Below are 22077 nucleotides of genomic sequence, written 5' to 3'. Positions count from 1 at the left end.
GTGTGGTATAAGCAATTCAATGGATGGTACCGAGGACCATTTACTGTATGAAAGTGACAGTGAAACAGTGATGATGACCGTGGTGATGACTTCCAGTGATGCTTCAGGACTCGGGGGAAGTAGTGATGAATTCTCAGGATTTGAAGACGAGTGAAATTTTCACCATGTCAGTAATATGAAGTGAATATAGGTTTTAGGTGATCATGACAGATGCAACCATGGAAAATTTAGGATCAATGGTGCTGTACACCTTTAGTCTTGCACTGACAATGTTTGGATGAATAAATTGTTTGAGATGTTTCATGTCCTTAGCTGATATTTATATTGAACAACCAAATACATTTTGATGTTTTTGGCATATAATAAAGCCACTGGGTACTCCAAAACGGACTGATGTAAATGTTTCAGAGGTGAGCGAATGTTGCATGTGGTGTGTACATGTGTGCGTGTGTGTGTGTGTACCATAGCGACTAGGAGGCAGCAGTGTTAAGACCAAAAATGGATGTTTTCACAGTACTCGAATGTTTTGAGATGGATGTCTGTTTTTAGCAAATTCTGGTGAGAGAAATATGCATTTTTAATTGTTGATGCTGCAAGGAAAACAGCTGACAGTAAGGGAGTGATACTGGGAGAAGAGGGTTGAGCCAGTTGTCTAGCGCTTGGGATGCAGCAGTGTTGCTAAGAGATAGTTTCACCATTCTCGACATGTTTTGAGATGAATGTCTGTTTTTAGTAAATTGTGATCAGTGAAGAACGTATTTTTAACTGTTGATGCTGCAAGGGAAACATCGCTGACAGTGAGGAAGTGATACTGAGAGGAAGGGGTAGAGACTGCTGTCTAGCGACTGGGAGGCAGCAGTGTTACTAAGGTGTAACAATGGATGTTTTCACCATAGTATGTTTTGAAATGAATGTTTATAGTAAATTATGATCAGTGAAGCATACATTTTTAATTGTTGATGCTGCAAGGCAAACATAGCTGACAGTGAAGGAGTGATACTGAGAGAAGAGAGTAAAAACAGCTGTCTATCCTGTTCCCAAGCAGCCTTGCTATATTGAACTTTGGTTGTAAAACATTGTAATTTGTGTATTTACAAGTGCTACCTTTTTATATTATTTGTGGAGGTAATTACAGGTTAGTTAGAGTGCATGATTAATGATGGTGGTCGTCTGATATTGTGCTTGAGTCAAGGCAATGTGAGGAAATTCCGTAACAGGTGTGGAATATGACGGGGTTCTTTTAGGATAAATGAACCGACGTGAACATTCATTGTATTTTATGTTTTCGTCAGTGAATGAAAGAATAGAGTTTATTGACTTCATTTGTGGTTTTAAATTCATAAAATATTAAAAACAGTGTTTATATCAGTTTACTGATACATATTTATCAACAAAGTTGAGATGGCCTCGTGGTTTGAAGTCACGTTTTGTTAAGACGGGGTTTTGTTTTCTCTTTTCCTGTATAATTCTTTGTACATAAAAGAAGAAACTAAAGGATGATGAGCAGTACTGAATAGATTCTGAAAGGTGAGTGCTGTATCTAAGTGATAGTGGCTCATATCAGTCACGTTTTGTCAAGAAGGGGCATTGTTTTCTTTTCCTGTACCATTCTTTGTATATAAAAAAAGAAACCAAAGGCTGATGATCAGTAATGAATAGATTCTGAAAGGTGAGTGTGTATCTGTGTGGTAATGGCTCTTATCAAGAAACCTTACTGCAGTCTTGGTTGTGGCAAACTTTTTTTTCACAGAACTGCCCTGCCAGAATTAGGGTGCATCTTTCACAATGCTGCGTCTTACATGCCACGAAATACGGTAATCACTGCTAAGGCACATGAGAGATGCCGATGTTAAACAATGCAACCAGAGAAAAAACTGCGAGGGAAGAATATACATGGGAATGACTGAATTCCAAGGGTGCACAGGAGAAGTCAGGTCAGGACATAAGACTCAAAATGGGTTTCTGCACATGTAAACACCATCCACCACCTTGGACTAGAAAAATGACAAACTTGCTACTATATTAAGTGAGACTTAGTACTGTTTGCACCTATCAGTGCTCTGTTGCTTGCCTCATTTCCTTGACTAATTCTCACATTAAAGGGCATTTTTTCATAAGCTTCAAACTTATCATAACTTTTCTTCAGGTGAAATGGCGGGGGACAGGGCGACTTGGAGGCGATTTGCTTGTGGCCACCCCAAACAGGATTGAGGCGTCTGGCAATAGATAAAATAGATAGATGTTTACTGTGGCTGAATTTCCAACACAACTACATAACTATCTATCAATCTATCTATCTATTGCCAGATGCCATAATCCCATAAGGGGTGGCCATTTGACTGTGAGTTATTTGTTTTACAGGGAGGGGCACTAACCCTCCACCAACCCACTTGTTGACACGTAGGAAGCACGTATGGCTTGGTTATATGGTTACCACCCAGCATTGTAAATGGTTTCTTGGCTTACAAGAAACCATTTGGCTTGTCACTCAATGTAGAGCCACCTGTAAAGGAAAGAAAAGCAATAAGAAGTGACAGGAAAGATGGGAGAAATAGGAAGAGGGGAGGGTAGGCACAGAAAAAGAATGATAAAGGCTAAGGAAGACGTAGGCACCATTACATCAAGTGAGTGGATGATGGTCGCCACCACCTAATTTCAATATTCCACCACTCTGTTTTATATATATACATGCAGTAACCCATCATTTATCCAGACATAATAGAGCCAAAGGCATGTCCAGGTACTGGCAACATCCGGATGATGAAAGCTATTCCCCTACCATACCCAGACCCTACCTATACCCACCTACAACCTATACCTAACTTATTTGTACAGTACATATGCTTAATTTGGCAGTGTTTTCCTGTCATTCAGGCATATTTAGACATCAAAACACACATTGGAATATCCAAAATAATTCTAAACACAAAGAAAACCATGCAGAAAGACCACTGAAAACCAAAAAACACCATACCCAAACACTCCTGTATGTACAGTACCCCTCCTTATTTTGACAGTGTTTTCCAGTCATTCTGCCACATTTTGACTTCAAAATATACATAGGATTATCCAAAATAATTTTCAAAACCAAGAAAACCATGCAGAAAAAACACCGAAAACCAAAAACCCTACACATTCACTACTGTATGTACAGTAACCGTTCTAATTTTGGCACTGTTTTCAGGTCAATCTGCCATATTTAGACATCAAAACACACATAGGAATATCCAAAGTAATGCGGAAAAAAAAAAAAAAAAAAAAAAAAAACTCACGACCTATACATGACTGTATGTACAGTACCCCTCCTAATTTTGGCACTGTTTTCAGGTCAATCTGCCATTTTTGAACATCAAAACACACAAAGAATGATCCACGTTAATGCTAAACATCATGAAAACAATGCATAAACAACAAAAATCCACACAAAAAACTGACGATGGTTTCAAAATCTTGTCTGTGATGAGTGATTGCTCCTGGGGCTCACAAAAAAAAATTCCAATATGACGCTGTAAATTGGTTATATTGGTATAAATCGTATAACATCTTCGCTGGTGTTTATACTATACAATAAGCTAATAGAAATACATAAAACTGACAAGTAAGTGTACAAAATTCAAGCCAGAATAAAGTGTTCATGAGTAAAACTTACCTTCATATAACTTCCCACCATCCTAGTTCAAAATTTTGCTGGCATCTTCCAAGAGTTAAGCATATGTCTAGATGCAAAGTTTCATGAGCTTTCTTGTGGTCACCTTGGAAATTCAGTATGACCAATAGTTGTCGTATAGATCGCAAAAAAATTTGAAAACTCACAAGGCAATGCTATCACCACGGAAGAGGGTAAGAACTGAGGGAGTGAGGGGGAGCCAGGAGGGTATGGAGGAGGGACAGGAGGGGGTGGGGGGAGAGGCAAGGCTGTGGGCAAGATTCACCTCCTCCTGTCAACAGGCAGACGGGCACTTTTGTCGTATATTTACTTGTGGTTTGCAGTCTGTTAGACGCAAAGTGGCCATGCGAAAACACAATGCACCTTGACTGGGGGACTTTCGATAGAGAGGCAGACGGCTGCTGTTGCCGAAAATGTACTCGTGGCTTGTGGTCTGCGTTCAATGCAGGTGGCGGTTAGGAAAGACTCCCTTGGTCGCGTGATATTAGACATTCGGTGGGGAATGCGCACAGAAGTTTTGACACCACTTGCAAGTCAGTCATGTTACTCGGGTGCTGGAGGTTTGTTGGGAGTGATAGGACGAGCACGAGATTTTGACCATTCAGTACAGGGGCAGACAGACATTTTAGCTCTGGTTGCGGGTTACAGACTACTTCCCGCTAATGGCTCAAGTCCAGCGGTCACAATACCGAGTGTTTGGACAAGTCAGCCGGCTGGCCGAAGTTCTCGGGCACTTTTAAGTCCAGATAATAGCAAGTGAATTCGGAAAATGGTTTAATAGAATAAAGGTCCAGCATCCAGATGCTGAACACATCCGGATAATAAGCGTCTGAAAAACTGAGGGATCACTATATGTGTGTGTGTGTGTGTGTGTGTGTGTATATATATATATATATATATATATATATACAGCAATCCCTCAATATACGATGGGGTTCTGTTCCTGAAAACACCATCATATAGCAATCCATTGTATAGTGAACCCGTTATAACATGTAGTCAGTGGGGATACGTTCCCAGACCTGCCTAAACTCGCACATTCACACACCTTAACACTCACATACATGAAATATCCTTATGTTTAAACATGTAAAGTAACACATTAATAATGAATAAAGAGGGGAAAAACATGAAAATAACAGTATACAGTAGTTCTTACTAATACTTAAGTAAATAGGATTGTTGATGTCCCCTCCAAGGCTAAGGGACAGTTAGGGCCTCACAGCCCTCACTCATCACTGTCAGAACTGGCTGACTGGCTGCAAGGGGCTGGCTGAGGAGTCTGGACTGGCGGATGAGACTGGGCTAGCTGGCTGATGGGGCTGGACCGATTGATAAGACTGGGCTAGCTGGCTGGGCAGGGCTTGATGGCTTTGAGACGTGGATGGCCGAGGAGATGTGACAGATGTTGATGGTTCACCATGACGAACAGACGTTGCCTTGAAAAAGCTTGAGATTTTTGTTTGTCGAGCATCTCTCCTTTTCGTTTTATACATTTCCCTGTAAACACTGATTGCTTTCTCAATGTCTCGTACAGCTGTAGCACCTTGTTCAGGATTGGTGTCGTTCTCTTGAATATCATCCATGGCAGCCTGTATCGTAGTGAAAAATCTTCTTAGCATTTTCATGTCCAGGCCCGATTGTGGTTTTTCTTTTTCGCTCTCCTCCTGTTCTACATAGGCCTTCTGTTGCTCAATTTCCATTAGGTCTTCATTAGATAGAGACTCCTCGTGACTCTGAAGCAGTTCGTCGACATCAGCCTCATCCACCTCATTGAATCCACACTCGTGAGAAATCCTGACAATATCCCTGTGCACCTAACTGATGTCGTCGGAAAACCCACTGAAGTCGTTCACGCACTCAGGCCACAATTTTCGCCAGCAAGCATTCATGGTCGATTCTGCTACCTCACTCCAGGCTGCATCGATGTTATAAATAGCTTTTTTAATGTTGTATCCAGCCCAGAACTCTTTGATGGTGGGTTTATCAGGGACTTCAAGGAAGTCAAGGAGCTGATTCATAGTACACCTCTGATACAGGGCCTTCAGATTCCTAATAATGCCTTGGTCCATGGGTTGAATGAGTGATGTGGTGTTGGGGGGAAGGAACATTACCTTGATGTTGTCGACCCAATCAACCATGGTGTCTGGGTGGCTTTGGGCATTATCACATAAGAGTAGGAAGCGGTTGGAAACGTTCTGCTTCCGCGCATACTCCTTGAGCATGAGCAAGGGGTAGCCTGAGATGTAAGACTGGTTGAGAGAAGTCGTAAGCCAAGCTTTCTTGTTTGATTTCCAAACGACAGGAAGTAAGTCCTTGCAGACGCCCTTGAGTGTGCGGGGGTTCTCAGAATGATAAATTAACAAGGGCTTGAACTTCAAATTGCCTACTGCATTCCCCCCAAGTAGCAGGGTGAAACGATCCTTTGATGGTTTAAATCCTGGAGCAGTCTTTTCCTCTTTTGCAACAAAAGTCTTGAAAGACATCCTCTTCCAATATAGCCCAGTCTCCTCGTAATTAAGTACCTGTACACAAAATTTTTATTCAGCGTTGCTACTCATGATACACCATACTTGCTTAACCTACATACTGTACCTACAAACCCCATAAAGAAATAAGAAAATGAAAATTATTGTAATACAGTACTGTGTTACGGACTGATCATGTTTAAACACAAATAAAATTAATCTAGTGAACCCAACAGAGTTACAAATTTTAGATTAACCCCCACACCGCGGGCTTGTTTACCAATTACTTGCGTGTGCCGCGGGGTTATTTGGGCTCCGACAGACTCTCAAAAAATATTTGCCAAAAATCAGTTAGTCCTAGAATAATAAAATTACATATGCTTATGGCACATACCTTCAGCTTTCTCCTGGAATGATTGTTGAGCCTTCGTCGGTTACCGTAGGACTTGTGGAGACCTCTGAAGTAGGGTAACGAAGTCTCCACTTTACACTTCCCAACAACCCGTAATATGATTACCACAGCCAGATACAAACACTATAAACACTATTCTACAATTTTCAAGTAGTTTGGGATCCATACTCAAAAAAAAAAAAAAACACTGTGAAAGCAATGGAAATTACGAGCGCGTCTGATCGTCGCACTGGCACTAGTTCGCTCATGGTAGTCTGTCATTTATTATTCATAAAACCCCTCACACTTTATATTTCTATTACTATATAACACTTATATATATCTACAGTCTTTATCCATAAGTTTCCTTCAGTAGTATTAGTTTATTGTCACTGTAGGGATTCAATTTCTTTCAGTAAAATACGTAGCATTCATTTTCTCGTCCTGTATACTGGCATTGAGAGTGAATGTCACTTTCATCTTCACTCTCATAACTCATAGCATTCAGACATGCTAGAGTGAAACTTTCACTTTCATTACTCCTAGGGTATATACTCGTATTCTTATAATACTACTCATTTACATTTCTATTTACGTTCTCTATTTTATTTACGTTATTTACATTTCTATTTTTATTCACAGTGTTATGCACTGTCACTTGAAATAACTTATAAAACTATTTTCCATTGTTCACGATATTTACATTCATTACTTTCACTTGCTGTTTACACATTATTTACACATTATTTACAATTCCACTTGCACTGTTTTACTCAATAGAAAGATCGTAGTCACTCTTTTATCAATTGTCAGCCCTTACCTCTTTCCACACGAGGTTTAGTAGGGGTAAGGTCACAGAGCCATTTGCATGGGGGTGAAAAAAGGCCTTGAAGTCAGCAAGATGAAACATACGTCCTCTCACTTCGGAAGATGAGACTACACTGATAACGCAGTTGCCAAGGCCAGCTAGCCTAGAGGCCTGCTTTAGGGGTTATTCAGAGTTACCAATATTACTTCTGAAACAGCTAAGTCTAGCAATGATATTATTGGAAGGAAATCTAGACAATACATTATAAATTTGGAAGTTCCAGGTGAATGTAAATATCATTTAGGGATCTCCCATACATCATTACAGGTATATTTATTAAGAAAATAGTTTTTAGTCCTACTTATGAGATATATATTCAGATATAAATATGTTAAATCTTGAAACACCTTTTTTTAGCACTGATATGATTTGAAGTAATTCTAGACAATACATTATAAATTAGGTAGTTCCAGGTGAATGTAAATATCACTTAGGCTTCTCCCTTCTCTCCTTACATGTATATTTATTACGAAAATAGATTATACGGCATATTTCAAGGGGAAAAAAACAGCGAAAATTAGCGAACGAGTGCACGTGAGGTGTTGTCAGGTGATAATCAGCCAATTCCAGGTGTATGGCACTCTCACTTACCTGATTTCTTTCTTGTATATATTATTTGGTATAAGAATATGATATAGGGCTTATTTCAATGGATGAAATCAGTGAAAAATTCCAGGGAAGATTTACTTAGCGTAGCATGGCCGGGCAGGCGAGAGGATAGGGTAATGGAGGGGGGGTAGGGAGGGGAGTCAAGAACGGGGAGAAATGGCTAAATTGTCAACAATGGATGGGCGTACAGATGAGATTAGGAGTGCTGACTAGTGTTGGACATTGTCAGTACTGATAGATGATACAAGCCCCCACTTGAAAGCCCGGGTGAATTCAAAATAACACAGAATCACAAAAGCGACGCCCCGCGGTATGATCCCTTGCTCCCAAGCGTCACGAAAGTGACGCCCCGCGGTTAAGGGGTTAAGGAAAGTATTGTACAAAAAAAAAAAAAAAAAAAAAAAAAAAAAAAATGCTTTTCCCACTTTGTTCTGAGTTCATGAACTGATGAGACATTTTTAATTCTGCTGTGCCACTGCTGCAACATCCCATATAACCTAACCTCAGGTAACCTAACAAATGCAAACCGCAGGAATACAGTACACATACTGCAATAGCCACCATCCTTAATCGCCGCCTCCAGCACAGAAATAAAGTTGTCAGCAGCACAAATAAAATTAATCTAGTGAGCCCAGCACAATTACAAATTTTAGATTAAAAAAAAAAAAAAAATTATTTTTCCTACTTTGTTCTGAGTTCATGAACTGATGAAACATTTTAAATTCTGCTGGGCCACTGCTGCAACATCCCACATAACCTAACCTCAGTTAGCCTAACCAATGCAAACCGCAGGAATACAGTACACCCCCTTACTGCAGTAGCCACCATCCTTAATTGCAGCCTTCAGCAGAAATAAAATAGTCAGCAGCACAAATAAAATTAATCTAGTGAGCCCAACACAATTACAAATTTTAGATTAAGGAAAGTACTAGACAGTAACCAAAAAAAAACAAACAAACAATGCTTTATTTTTCCTACTTTGTCTGTTCTGAGTTCATGAACTGATGAAACATCTGCTGGGCCACTGCTGCAACATCCCACATAACCTAACTTCAGTTAACCTAACCAAAAAAAAATGCAGTAATACAGTACACCTGCTTACTGCAATAGCCACAATCCATAATCGCCACCCAAAGCACGGGAAGAAAAGTGTCACCAGCAGGCTTATCACACATAACCAAACTCAAGCTAACCTAACCAAGAAAAAAGCGAGGTAATACAGTACTGACCTGCTTACTGCAGTAGCCACCATCCTTAATAACTCCCTGAAGTGCAGGAAGAAAAGCATCAGCAGCAGATTTATCAGCGCTAGCAGCCTCACCTATGTGATTTTTTGGTGTTATACACAACACATACGTATGTAAAGTATCACTTTCATGCAGGTTAGGTCCGCCTCGTTTATGATTACCTCAGCATGGGTTGCCTTCCACGTGTACAAATTTGAATAAATAACTACAAATTACTCATTATTATAGTTTCACTATGTTTTGAAATCATGGAGAAAACAGTTTACGTTTGATATGGCCTTTTACCTATGCAGGTTACCTAAGCCTTGGCTGCCACATACTAGATTTTATACTGTATTATTACATACCTCTTACCTTAATGTTGTGAAGTCCTGCACGCTGCTTGAAGCGATCAAACCAGCCCTTGCTAGCCTTGAAGGTAATATTAGGCTCCATCTCCTGCTTGTTCTTCAGGTCTTCGAAGAGAGACAAGGCCTTGGTGGACACCAGACTTGTAGACAAAGGCATGTGTCGCCGAGTTTGCTCATCAATCCACAGCCTCAGTAGCCTCTCCATCTCCTCCAAAATCGTGTCTCGTCTGCGGGTTATCCTCTTTGCCATCAGCGTAGTTGTTGTCTCCCCAGCCTTCTTCACAGCGGTGGCATTCTTTATTACTGTAGACACAGTCGACTGTGGCACCCCAATCGTCCTGGCGATAGAGCTGGCTCCTTCACCTCCGTCACGGCGTCGTACGATGTCAAGCTTAACTTCCAGAGACAGGCTTTTCCTGGAGCGTTTAGCCTTGTCAGCAAACACAGTAGAGGCTGGGCGCTTAGAAGCCATCGTTAACACTCAGAATAGGCACAATATCAAGGAAAACTGGGAAGGCGAAAGTGCACCACGTGGGCGGCTGAGAGCATGAACAATACGTCTTAATCCAAAGACAGCGCGAACGAGAGTGTGATTTCCCGCCTCTACCGTGCAGGGATGCTACGTTCGCACGCTCATTATCCACTGAGCTGCAGATGATCCATCGTTGTAGCAATTCGTTTCCATCGTTTTGTGAGCTTAAGGCCGGTTCACACGAGCAAAATCGCGGCCGTTTTTTGCCGGAATTTGCTTCCCGGTAGAAATTCCGGCCGCTTTTTTCGCCGGAATGGAGAGACCAACATGTCGGTCTTTTTTTGCCGGAATCGGGGGAAAGAAACCGGACCGATTTAAATGGAAGCACCGAACAAGGCAAAGCTCTGGGAACGAAGGCTAATACATCTTGTTTACACTACTACCACAATTAATCTCACTTTAGCGTTCATTCCAGTTTGGGTGTATCTGATATGAGCATGAGTATAAAAGTATGATTATTTAAGTATAAGTTAAAAGTAATGAGTTAAAGGTAAAGGAATCTTGTACATGATTTATGCTTAAGAAAATTTATGCATACAGCCCCTGAAGCCCCCGGAAAGCTGAGTGGCACTAAATACCTATAGATAGGAGCTAAATCGCGGCCGTGAGGACTCATCTTGAAGTTGGAAGAGTGCAAGAGCTGCACACCTACTAGGAGTACGGTGGTCCATCTTTGTAAACACTGTTGTCGCGTTCCTGTCTCTGCAGTCCCCGTACGTGCGAACACCTTTCCGGGAGAAATGCCGAAAATCGGCATTTCCCCCCCGCAAATCGGCGAAAAAAACGGCCGCGATTCAGCCTGTGTGAACTGGCCTTTTTAGGGTACTAAAATGGTGACATCGTTTAAGCAAAATATCGGTTACAGGGCCATTGTATAACGAGGGTTTACTGTATATATATATATATATATATATATATATATATATATATATATATATCATCATCAAGAGCCGTTTGAGTATCCACTGCAGGACCGGCCTATCCCGATCGAAGTCGGGACGATACAGCCAAAGCATCTCTACCAAGTGGCTTAGGCTGTCTAGTAGAGATTATATGCAGGGTGAGAAGTGCTTGCTAGTGTAATTGTCGTGTTGGAGTGGCTTTGGATGTGTGTGTAGTCTGTGAACAAAGAGTAATCGGCCCACGCAAGCCGACTGGGTGCAAGCATACTTTATAGTATGCGACACTGGCTCAACCACAGCAGCCCTGGTGTCCGCCAATGTAGTACGTGGCCGGGTGAACACTCCCAAAGTTTATTACCCTGGCAGGGCGCGAACCCTGGCTCGCCCGTATACAAAACGCACACTCTACCACTGTACCACAGAGGCTCCATATATATATATATATATATATATATATATATATATATATTCATTCATTCATTGCCAGATGCCATGTATCCCAAACGGGGTGGCCAAGGGCTTAGAGTTAATTGTTTTACAGGGAGGGGCACTAATCCTCCACCAACCCCACTTGACACGTAGGGAGAACGTTATGCCAACAGCATCTGGTGTTCCCAGGCAGTCACCCATCCAAGTACTAACCAGACCCAACGTTGCTTAACTTCGCTGATCGAACGGGAAGCGGAATATACAGTATATATATATATATATATATATATATCGTTTCTTTTCGTTTCGTTTCGTTTTTAAAGGCTCCAACATGCTTGCATGTGTCGGCCTTGGTCACCTAATGGCGGCTCTCCATGCTGCACGATCCACTGCAGCCTCCCTGTTCAGTCCCTTAACCCTAAGGTCACACTTAATGACCTCATCCCATGTCTTTCTCGGTCTACCCCTCATAACCCCTCCCCCAATATTAACACTTCTCACCTTCCTCACCCAACTATCATCCCCCATCCTCTCCACATGTCCAAACCACCTCAATCTACCTCTCCTCATCACAACACCAATACACTCCAGTCCCATCCTACCTCTCAACTCTTCCATTGTAAACCCAGCCCCTCCAGGCCTTGGACGCAGGGACGCACTGCACATCCACCTAATCATTGTCATTTCTGTACGTCTGAGCCGGCGAATGTCTTCCTCCTTCACTGCCCAGGTCTCACTGCCATACAGCATTACACTCCTAACACATGCTGCATACAAAGACCCCTTAGCACGTAGGGAGAGCCCCCTCAAATATATATATATATATATATATATATATATATATATACAGTAAAATCTCAAATTCAGATGGAGATATGTACCAAAAAACCGCATTGAAACTGAAAACATCGAAATTTAAACTGAACTTCTGGGAAAAATTAGTTTGGGTCCAGGGCCTCCGAACCTAACTACCTAAAATCATGATGTTTTGCCCACACCCCCTGTAAACTTTATGAACTATAATTGTGGTTAAGTAACTGTAGTTCTGCATTATATTGCCATACTGTCAGCAAGTGTATACTTGGTGTATTTCTGCCCTTTCCTGTATTGCCATTTCTCCTTTGCCTTCGAAGACTTAGAGGTGCCAGGCTGCTCATACATTACCACTGCTACGCAAAGAACCACTCTTGCTTGCCATTTTGAAACAGGTAAGTTGTGACAAAAATACAAAGAAAATACATACAACTAAATTGCAGTGAAATGCATGTCCACATATGGTTATGCTCATACTTTTTCTTATAATTTTCCTTCACTTCTAGCATTTTGGTTCCCATCAAAATATTATCTTTGCTGGTTTTGGTTGGAGTCTGGCCCTGAGAGCACATGTTACATACGATATATGTTAGGTTCATACTTTATCTTTCCTGCTCAAGCTTACGCAAGGCGCTATGCAAAGATGGATATATATATATATATATATATATATATATATATATATATATTGTTACATAGCCTATGATTTAATCATCCCTTGTATAATCCTAACTTATGATACAGTTTTGTTCATGATTGCATCATCCTTTGTATGATCCTCATGTACAGTATGCTGCATGTTTGTTCATGATTCGTCATGTGGCTTCCATAGTGACCAGGCTTGCGTGTTCTGCCTCACTCCCCCCTTCTCCCCTTATAGTACAGTAAGTCGTTCTTTCTGTTGTTCTGAGCAGGATTGTCAACTCTTCGTCCCCTGTGCCTTCATTTGTGCATCCTTCTTACAAGTTGAATCAAGCTCTGCCAGCCCCCTATACAATGAGCTCAGTCTCTGCATTAGTTGCCACTTAGATCTACTCCTCATTCTGTTCACATCTCTGTCCTCCCCTGTACAGTATATTATTATTTTTGTGAGTGCTCAGGAAGTCTCCAGCCATCTAGCTGCTGTATAATTTGAGTATACGTGTTATTACCATTTTTCTTGTACTGTATAGCCTAAGGCGTTAATTCGTAAGCCTGGTAAAGTTTTTATGCTTCATATTGGTTCCATACTGTCAGCCAGTATTAGTAATATTTTGTATCTGTAATAATATTATATCTTGCTTTAACTCAGCATTATCCAGTTTTCTCATTTTATCAGGGCTGACTTAGATAAATTTGCTCTTGCTAATTTCGTGTTAATAGAGGCTATTGCAGTTAACCATATATGTAACCTGTTTTGCCATTACATTATCCTTACGAGTCCTGAATGTTTAGTTGTTACTTTGAGCATTGAACTTTAACTTGTAATTTTACCTAAGTCTTTTGTTTTGAACCAGGAACTTTGCGGGACAGTAGTGATTTTAGTATTCTCACTTGAAGTGTTCATTGTCTCTCTTTGTTCCGTAACATTAATTTGGCGACCTCTTATCAGGATATTCAGGATGTTACCATAAGGATATTGCTTGATATTTTGTGACTGTGATTTATTCATGATGTCTACTATTACTACTCTTGATGAAGCCAAAGATTTTTTGTCAAATGTGCAAACAGTGTGTGATATAGAAAACAGAACAAAGAATGAACTTAAGCTTGTTGCTCAACAATTAGGAATTGCTGTTCACTCTCATCATTCTAAAGATCAAATTGTTGGCATGATTAATAAAAGCTTGTTTAATGTAACTCCTCCAGACGAGGCGGTGGCTCAATCGGTAGAGAGGTGGCCTGCAGTCCTGACGGACCCAGGTTCGAATCCCGGCTGGGGCAGGGAACAGTTTAAGGATTTGAATTTCATTAAACCAGGATTTACTGATCTACCAGAAGACCCGCTGACATGTCGTAAAAATACCCCCGCTAATACCAATACACCAATCCTGCATGAGACAGCCCTAGCATGTATTCAATATGGACGGTGGGTGTTAGCGCCGAAGTGGTGACATGTAGAGGTGTATGGTATGTAGGAGGACTGCTGGGCCTTGATAGCAGGCTGTGAAGCCTATGCCCAGAGTTGGAGATATTAAAAAAAAAAAAAAAAAAAAAAAAAAAAAAACGCAGAATGAAATAGCTAAGTTTCAACTAGCTCTGCAGGAGGCTCTTGCCAAGGAGGCTGAGTTTCAGGCACGTGCTAAGGAGGCTGAGTCTCAGGCTTGTATTCAGGAGGCACGGGCACGGGCTCAGGCACAAATTGAACTTGCTAGGATTCAGGCAGACCATGAGTATCGCATGAAACAAGGTGGAACTGGATCATCTAGCTCTGATGATTTTGATGTGGCTAAAAATGTTAAACTTGTCCCTCCTTTTAATGAATCTGATTTAACAAAGTATTTTCAGTTGTTTGAGAGGGTAGCTACAGGTTTTGATTGGCCCAAAAAGTATTGGCCAGTACTCCTTCAGAGTGTTCTCACCGGTAAAGCTCAAGTAACTTATGCATCTTTGCCTCAGGATCAATCTGATAATTATGATGTAGTTAAGAGCTTGATTCTTAAGGCCTAAGAGGTTGTTCCTGAAGCCTATAGAGTAAAATTTAGGACAACTTATAAGCAAGATAAGCAATCCCATGTTGAGTATGCAAAAATCAAAGAAGATCTGTTAGAGCAGTGGTTAAATTCTAAGAATGTAAATTCTGATTTTGATAAATTTAAGCAGATGATTTTGCTGGAGGACTTCAAAAGGTGTATTAATAAAGATGTAAGCCTATATCTTGATGAGAAAAGAATAGATAATTTGTCTGATGCTGCAGTTTTAGCTGATGAATATGTTCTCACTCACAAGAGATATTCTAAAGAAAAAGGGAAAGTTGAGAGTAAGTACGTTGCCCCTACTCAGAGTACAGGTAACAGGAAAGAGAATAAAGATGATGTTTCTCAGGAAGTAAATACCAGCTCCACCTCTAGATTTCAGAAAAGTAAATATACTTATTGTAGTAAGCTTGGTCATACTACGGAGAAATGTTTCAGGAGACAGCGTGATGTGAACAAAAAGGAGTCTTTAAATATTCAGTCAATTGGTCTAGTGTCCACCCTTGAGAGTTCCCAGAATTTTTTAACCGAGTTAACTAAACCTGCTTTGAGGGGTAAATTAAATTCTCATGATGAAGCTCCTCTTTTGAGCAGTATCGTGGGTGACACTCTCAAAAGTTCATGTGCTAATTTCCTGTCTGATGGTTTTGTCAGTCCTCTGGACAGTAAGGACAGGAAATCAGTTAAAATATATCGTGATACAGGTGCTTGCCAATCCCTTATGCTGACCAGTGTTCTAGGCTCTAATGTTAATTCCTCTGATGAAACTGTAGTCTTACAAGGTGTAGGGAATAATTACTTCTCTGTCCCTCTGTGCAGAGTGAATTTAGAGTCTGGTTTTGTTAATGGTTCCGTTATGGTTGGGTTGGTTGAGACACTCCCAATGTCAGGTGTAACTTTCTTACTTGGAAATGATATTGGTGGAAGTCAAGTGTTTCCAGCTCCTCAGTTGTCTAGTGAACCAATGATTGCGACCCAGGATTGTGATGTCCCTGATGTGTTCTCTGCATGTGCGGTCACTAGGGCTAAGTCTAAAGTTACTGGTGACTTAGAGGATAATGATGATGTTATCCTAGCTGACACTTTTCTTGCCAATTTGGACCACTCACCAGATGAGGCAGTACCCCGTAGTGTTGATAATTTGTCTCGTCAAGAGTTGGTTGAGTTGCAGGTTGCTGACCCTGAGTTGAAAGGTCTAGCTAACTCTGCTTGCAGTGAGGAAGAGTCAGCTGGTGCTTCTACTTGTTATTATATAAAGTCAGGAGTACTTATGAGGAAGTGGAGACCCCCAACAGCATCAGCCAACTGTGAATGGCAGGTTGTACATCAAGTCGTCATCCCTCGTGATTGTAGGCAGGATATCATTAGAGTGGCTCATGATTCCAGTTTGGCAGGACACCTTGGAGTGAGGAAGACTGTGGCACGCATTTTGAAACACTTCTACTGGCCAGGTATCTTCAGAGATGTTTCCTGGTATTGTAAGTCTTGTCACACCTGTCAAGTTGTGGTGAAGTGTAATCAGACCGAAAAGGTTGCACCTCTAGTTCCCATTCCTCCTTTTGAGGCGCCATTCACCCGTGTGTTGGTGGATATTGTGGGCCCTCTTCCTAAGACTTCTTCAGGATTTTCTTATGTGTTGACCCTGATTGATATGGCTACTCGTTATCCTGAAGCCATTCCACTTAGAAATATCTCAGCAAAGAATGTGGTTAAGGAAATGCTAGGGTTCTTCACCAAGTCTGGTCTGCCCATGGAGGTACAGTCAGACCAGGGAAGTAATTTCATGTCAAATGTTTTCAAGCAGTCTCTGAAAGAGTTGGGCATCACCCAGATTATGTCTTCAGCTTACCATCCCCAGACCCTAGGAGCGTTGGAGAGATATCATCAAACAAAAATGGTAGATTACTAGTGGAGAAGGGAGAAAAAGTGAGCAGATGAAGAGAACACTTTAAGGAATTGTTGAACATAAAGGATGGAAGTAATGCGAGTATAAGTGGCTGGGGAATGGCTGGGAGAAGGAGGGAGGTGAGAAGACGGGAAGAAATCAGTAGGATAGAAGTTGTGGAAGCAATGAAAAAAGTTAAATTGGGGAAAGCCCCAGGAATTGATGGAGTGTGTGGTGAAATGCTGAAGTATGGGGGAGAGATAGTAGTTGAATGGATGTGGAAAATATGCAGATTGGCCTGGGAGGAAGGTAGAGCCCTGGAGGATTGGAAGTCAGGTATAATTATTCCCTTGTACAAAGGAAAAGGGGAAAAAGAAGTGTGTGGTAATCATAGGGGCATTTGTCTTCTTAGTATAATAGGAAAAGTGTATGGTAGAATACTTATTGACAGAGTTAGAGAAAGAACAGAGGAAATAGTTGGAGAAGAACAGGGAGGCTTTAGGAAGGGAAGAGGTTGTGTAGATCAGATATTCATCCTTAGATCTTTAGTGGAAAAGTTTCTAGAGAAGGGAAAGAAGTTGTATGCGGCCTTCATGGATTTGGAGAAAGCATATGAAAGGTGGATAGACAAGGATTGTGGAAAGTATTAAGAATATATGGAGTAGATGGGAAGTTGTTGAATGCTGTGAAGAGTATGTATGATGGTGCTAAGGCTGCAGTGCGTGTGGATGGTGAACTGAGTAAATTTTCTCTTTGAAGGTTGGGTTGAAACAGGGATGTGTAATGTCTCCATGGTTATTCAATCTGTACATGGATGGGGTAATAAAAGAGGTACAAGGTAGGGTAGTGGATGTTGAAGTGGCCCTGGTGCGAGAGGGGAGTGTTTGGAAACTCTCTGTACTGTTGTTTGCAGATGATACTGTGTTGTTGAGTGAAGACGAAGGAGAGCTTCAAGGCTTGGTGGATGAGTTTGGGAGAGTGTGTAAGAAACGGAATCTAAAGGTGAATGTAGGGAAGAGTAAAGTGATGGTCTTTGAGAGAGGTGAAGTCAGTGAATGTACAGCGAGGTTGGATGTTGAGGAATTGGAAAATGTGAGGACGTTTAAGTACTTGGGTAGTGTGATGAGTAAGGATGGAGGTTTGGAGGGTGAAATGCTTGAAAGGGTACAGCAGGGAAGAAAGGTTGCAGGTTCCTTGAAAACAGTGATAAGAAGCAGGGAAGTGAGCATGGAAGTGAAAAAGTTACTACATGACAGTATTGTGATACCAACTCTAACGTATGGAAGTGAAGCTAGGACGTTGCTGGAAGGACACAAGTCAAGAGTGAGAGCAGTGGAAATGAGTTATTTAAGAGGAGCCTGTGGAGTCACATGGAGAGACAGGCTGACAAATGAGAATATAAAGGAGCATTGTGGTGTGGATGTGGATGTGATAGGAAGTGTTAGGAGGAATACACTGAGGTGGTTTGGCCATGTGGAGAGGATGGAGGGTGAAAGACTGACGAAGAGAGTGTATGCGAGTGAGGTGGAGGGAGGAAGAGGGAGAGGGAGGCCGAGGATGAGATGGAGGGATGGGGTGGAGAGGTATATGAGAGAGGGGGGGGTGAGTTGGGAGCAGGGCAGTGAAATGACGGGGGACAGGGCGACGTGGAGGCAATTTGTTTGTGGCCACCCCAAACGGGATTGAGGCGTCTGGCAATAGATAGATAGATAGTTTTTTGGTGTTCAGTAGTTTTTCTGCATTGTTTTCTTGGTGTTTAGCATTACTTTGGATAATCCTATGTATGTTTTGATGTCTAAATATGCCTGAATGACTGGAAAACACTGCCAAAAGTAAGCACAGGTACTGTACAATTAAGTATAGATTGTAGGTGGGTATAGATACTGGGGTGTGGGTGTGCTAGAGGAATAGTGTTCATTATCCGGATGTTGCCACTACCTGGACATGCCTTTGGTTCTATTATGTCCGGATAAATTAGGGATTACTGAACACACACTATCTATCTCTATCTATCTATTGTCAGATGCCTTAATCCCATAAGGGGTGGCCACAAACAAATCACCTCCATGTTGCCCTGTCCCCCGCCATTTCGTTGCCCTGCTCCCAGCTCTCACCCCTCTCTCTCATATACCTCTCCACTCCATCCCTCCATCTCATCCTTGGCCTTCCCCTCCCTCACCCACTTCCACCTCACTCACATACACTCTCCTCGTCAGTCTCACGCTCTTCATCCTCTCCACATGTCCAAACCACCTCAGTGTGTTCTAATACATCCTATCACATCCCTATCCACACCACAACGCTCTTCCACTTTCTCATTTGTCAGTGTGTCTCTCCATGCGACTCCACAGGCTCCTCTCAAATAACACATTTCTACTGCTTGCACCGTTGACTTCTGTCCCTCCAACAAGGTCCAAGATTAATTTCCATATGTCAGAGTTGGTATTACAATACCGTTATGTGGTAGCTTTTTCACTTCCATGCTCACTTCCCTGTTTCTTATCGCTGTTTTCAAGGAACCAGGAACCTTTCTTCCCTACTGCACCCTTTCAAGCACTTCACCCTCCAAACCTACATCCTTACTGATCACACTACTCAAGTACTTAAACGCACTCACATTATCCATTTCCTCCTCATCCAGCTTCACTGTACATTCATTGACTTCATTTCTTTCAAAGACCATACCATTACTCTTCCCTACATTCACCTTTAGATTCTGTTTCTTGCACACACACACACAGGTACATTATATATATATATTATATTATATATATATATATATATATATATATATATATATATATATATACAGTATACATATATACAGTAGAACCTCTCTCATTCGGACTATATGGGGGGAAGGGTTGTCCGAATTAGCAGATTGTCCGGATCATCAGGGTAATCTCCAGTTCATACCAAAAACTATCTACATATGGTATGTTTGTTAATTATTAACACATGTGGCATATGTCAACCCTACGTAACTGCAAAAGATGAAAGGATACTAAAATAACCAAACTAATCATGTACGATAGTTTTGTATTGCATAATTTACAGGTAAGGCAATGACAAGAAACTAACCTACATTTTAAACTGTAGTAAGTGACTAAGGCCCGTGTAGGCAAAAAAATTAATTAATGAATTAACTGTAATATTTGGAATAAAAATAAAACTTATGTAGGCAAAAAATACATTGTCATCTTTGGCATATTGATAACGCCCATATGGGCAAGAAGCTAATGTTTGATGTACAAGTAAAACACATTTAAGTACAAAAAACAACCTACAGTAATCATTAAACACTGCAGAATATTCTGACCCATTTTTGTGTAAGCAAACTCCTCCTCTTAACACCTTTATTCATTGCAGAAGCTACACTTGCATTAAGGGGCTTGGTAAGGAGGATTAACTTTTGAAATACAGCGTAAAAATATAAATGGTGGTGAACTAGTTGATGGAACGAATGCTAGCGTGTGTTTAAATAGGTGCCCAATTTGTGACCTACCGTGATCCGAGACTAAACGAATGACGATCGCTTTCCGCGCCGATACTGAAAATGACTTTAGAATTACTTTCAACATATTTTTGGAGCTTATTATTTTTAAATTTTGTCCGAATTAACAGAAGTCCGGATCAAAGGGGTCTGGACCAATGAGGTTCTACTGTACATATATATATATATATATATATATATATATATATATATATAGGTTGCAGAGCAAGTGTGATTGGGAGAGAAGAAAAGATGGAGAGAGAAGGGGGGGAGATTTGCTGGAAGAGGATTAGTTAGATTAATTAAAAGGTTGGTTAGCTTAGGACTGAGTAAAGATTGAAAATGAGAGTAACAGAATAGACTGGTTGTGAGAGAGGCTGGAATTGGCAAGGACAAGTTTATGAGAAGTCTTGAATAGCTTAGTTAGGAAAAAGGGGAGTAGGGATATGCTTGTCAGGAGAGAGTACTGGAAGGTTTGGATGTGAAAGCATAAGAAGGAATCAGTCATGTACATGTGGAAACATAACCTCTCCTGGCCATGTATCACTATTGTTGATACAGATTCCTAAAAACAGGCAAATGTTTCCGATTGCCAGAATATTTGCTTGTATACAGATATATAAAATTAAACCAAAAATCCCCCAAAATCTTCGAGGACCACAGTGAAAGCGAGATGGACCTTCAGCATGAGAATTGTAAATGGCAGGAACTCCCAGCCAGAGCACATACTGGCGCAACAAACTTGCAACAGTTCAAGAAGAATTTAAATCAGCAGTGGAGAGGGTGCTGCACTGGTATTTCTTTATGGTGCAGCCCAAGAGAAAACCATTGTAACTTTGTACTGGGGTACCAACAGGGGTACCAACAGGACTACCTACCTGCCTGTACACATGAATGTACCCAGTTAATGCAGTTAGCAAGTTACAACATGTGCTGGTATGGAAGTGAAAAACTATAATACAATAAGACCTAACTATAACGGACTAATTGTGGCCCAAGCCATTCCGAAAGAGGCGAAATTCCGATAAAAGCGACATTCGGACTCCTCCCTGCTAATCTGGAATTTTTCCGATATATCGGATATTAGTCTAGATTGCACCGGCGGTTTTTAAACTTTTTTCACTACCATTGCAGTACTGTACTGTGTTATACCTTCACTACATTAATCAAATGTTATAATAATTATAATAATATAGTACTGTACATTGATAAAAATGCCTTTTATTTACCTTACTGTGGTGAACATAGCTGAAGTTGTCAGGCAGTCCGGACCGCTTCTAGCTTTATCGGACATTTTCTGATCTGCAGAAATTTAGTCCGGTAGCTCCTCGAGTCTGATAAAAGTGAATTCTAGCCTATTAAAGTCTGGTATCCAACGGCCATGCCACATTGAGTACACCACTTCCCGTCCGATCAGCGAAGTTAAGCAACATTGGGTCTGGTTACTACTTGGATGGGTGACCGCCTGGGAACACCAGATGCTGTTGGCATCCCTACGTGTCAAGTGGGGTTGGTGGAGGATTAGTGCCCCTCCCTGTAAAACAATTAACTCTAAGCCCTTGACCACCCCGTTTGGGGTACATGGCATCTGGCAATGGATGGATGGATATATATATATATATATATATATACAGTAATCACTCCAATATCCGGATCAATAGAGCCATCGGTAGGTTCGGATATTGGTTTTGTCCGGATATTGGGCCCCAGCTTATGGACTTGTACTTACGGACCCTAACACAGAGAAA

The 22077-nt window shown here is 41.2% G+C and overlaps 1 pseudogene; it reads left to right on the top strand.

Moving 5' to 3' along the window:
• Positions 1–21700: 21700 nt before the first annotated feature.
• Positions 21701–21819, top strand: LOC145394879 (5S ribosomal RNA; annotated as a pseudogene).
• Positions 21820–22077: the final 258 nt, after the last annotated feature.

Source organism: Coenobita brevimanus, chromosome 28 (genome assembly GCF_032717465.1).
Source record: "Coenobita brevimanus isolate Jiangsu-jjx chromosome 28, ASM3271746v2, whole genome shotgun sequence".
In the NCBI taxonomy this organism is placed as follows: Eukaryota; Metazoa; Arthropoda; class Malacostraca; order Decapoda; family Coenobitidae; genus Coenobita; species Coenobita brevimanus.
Note: the sequence above shows the minus strand (reverse complement) of the source record. Positions and strands in the feature narration are given on the sequence as shown.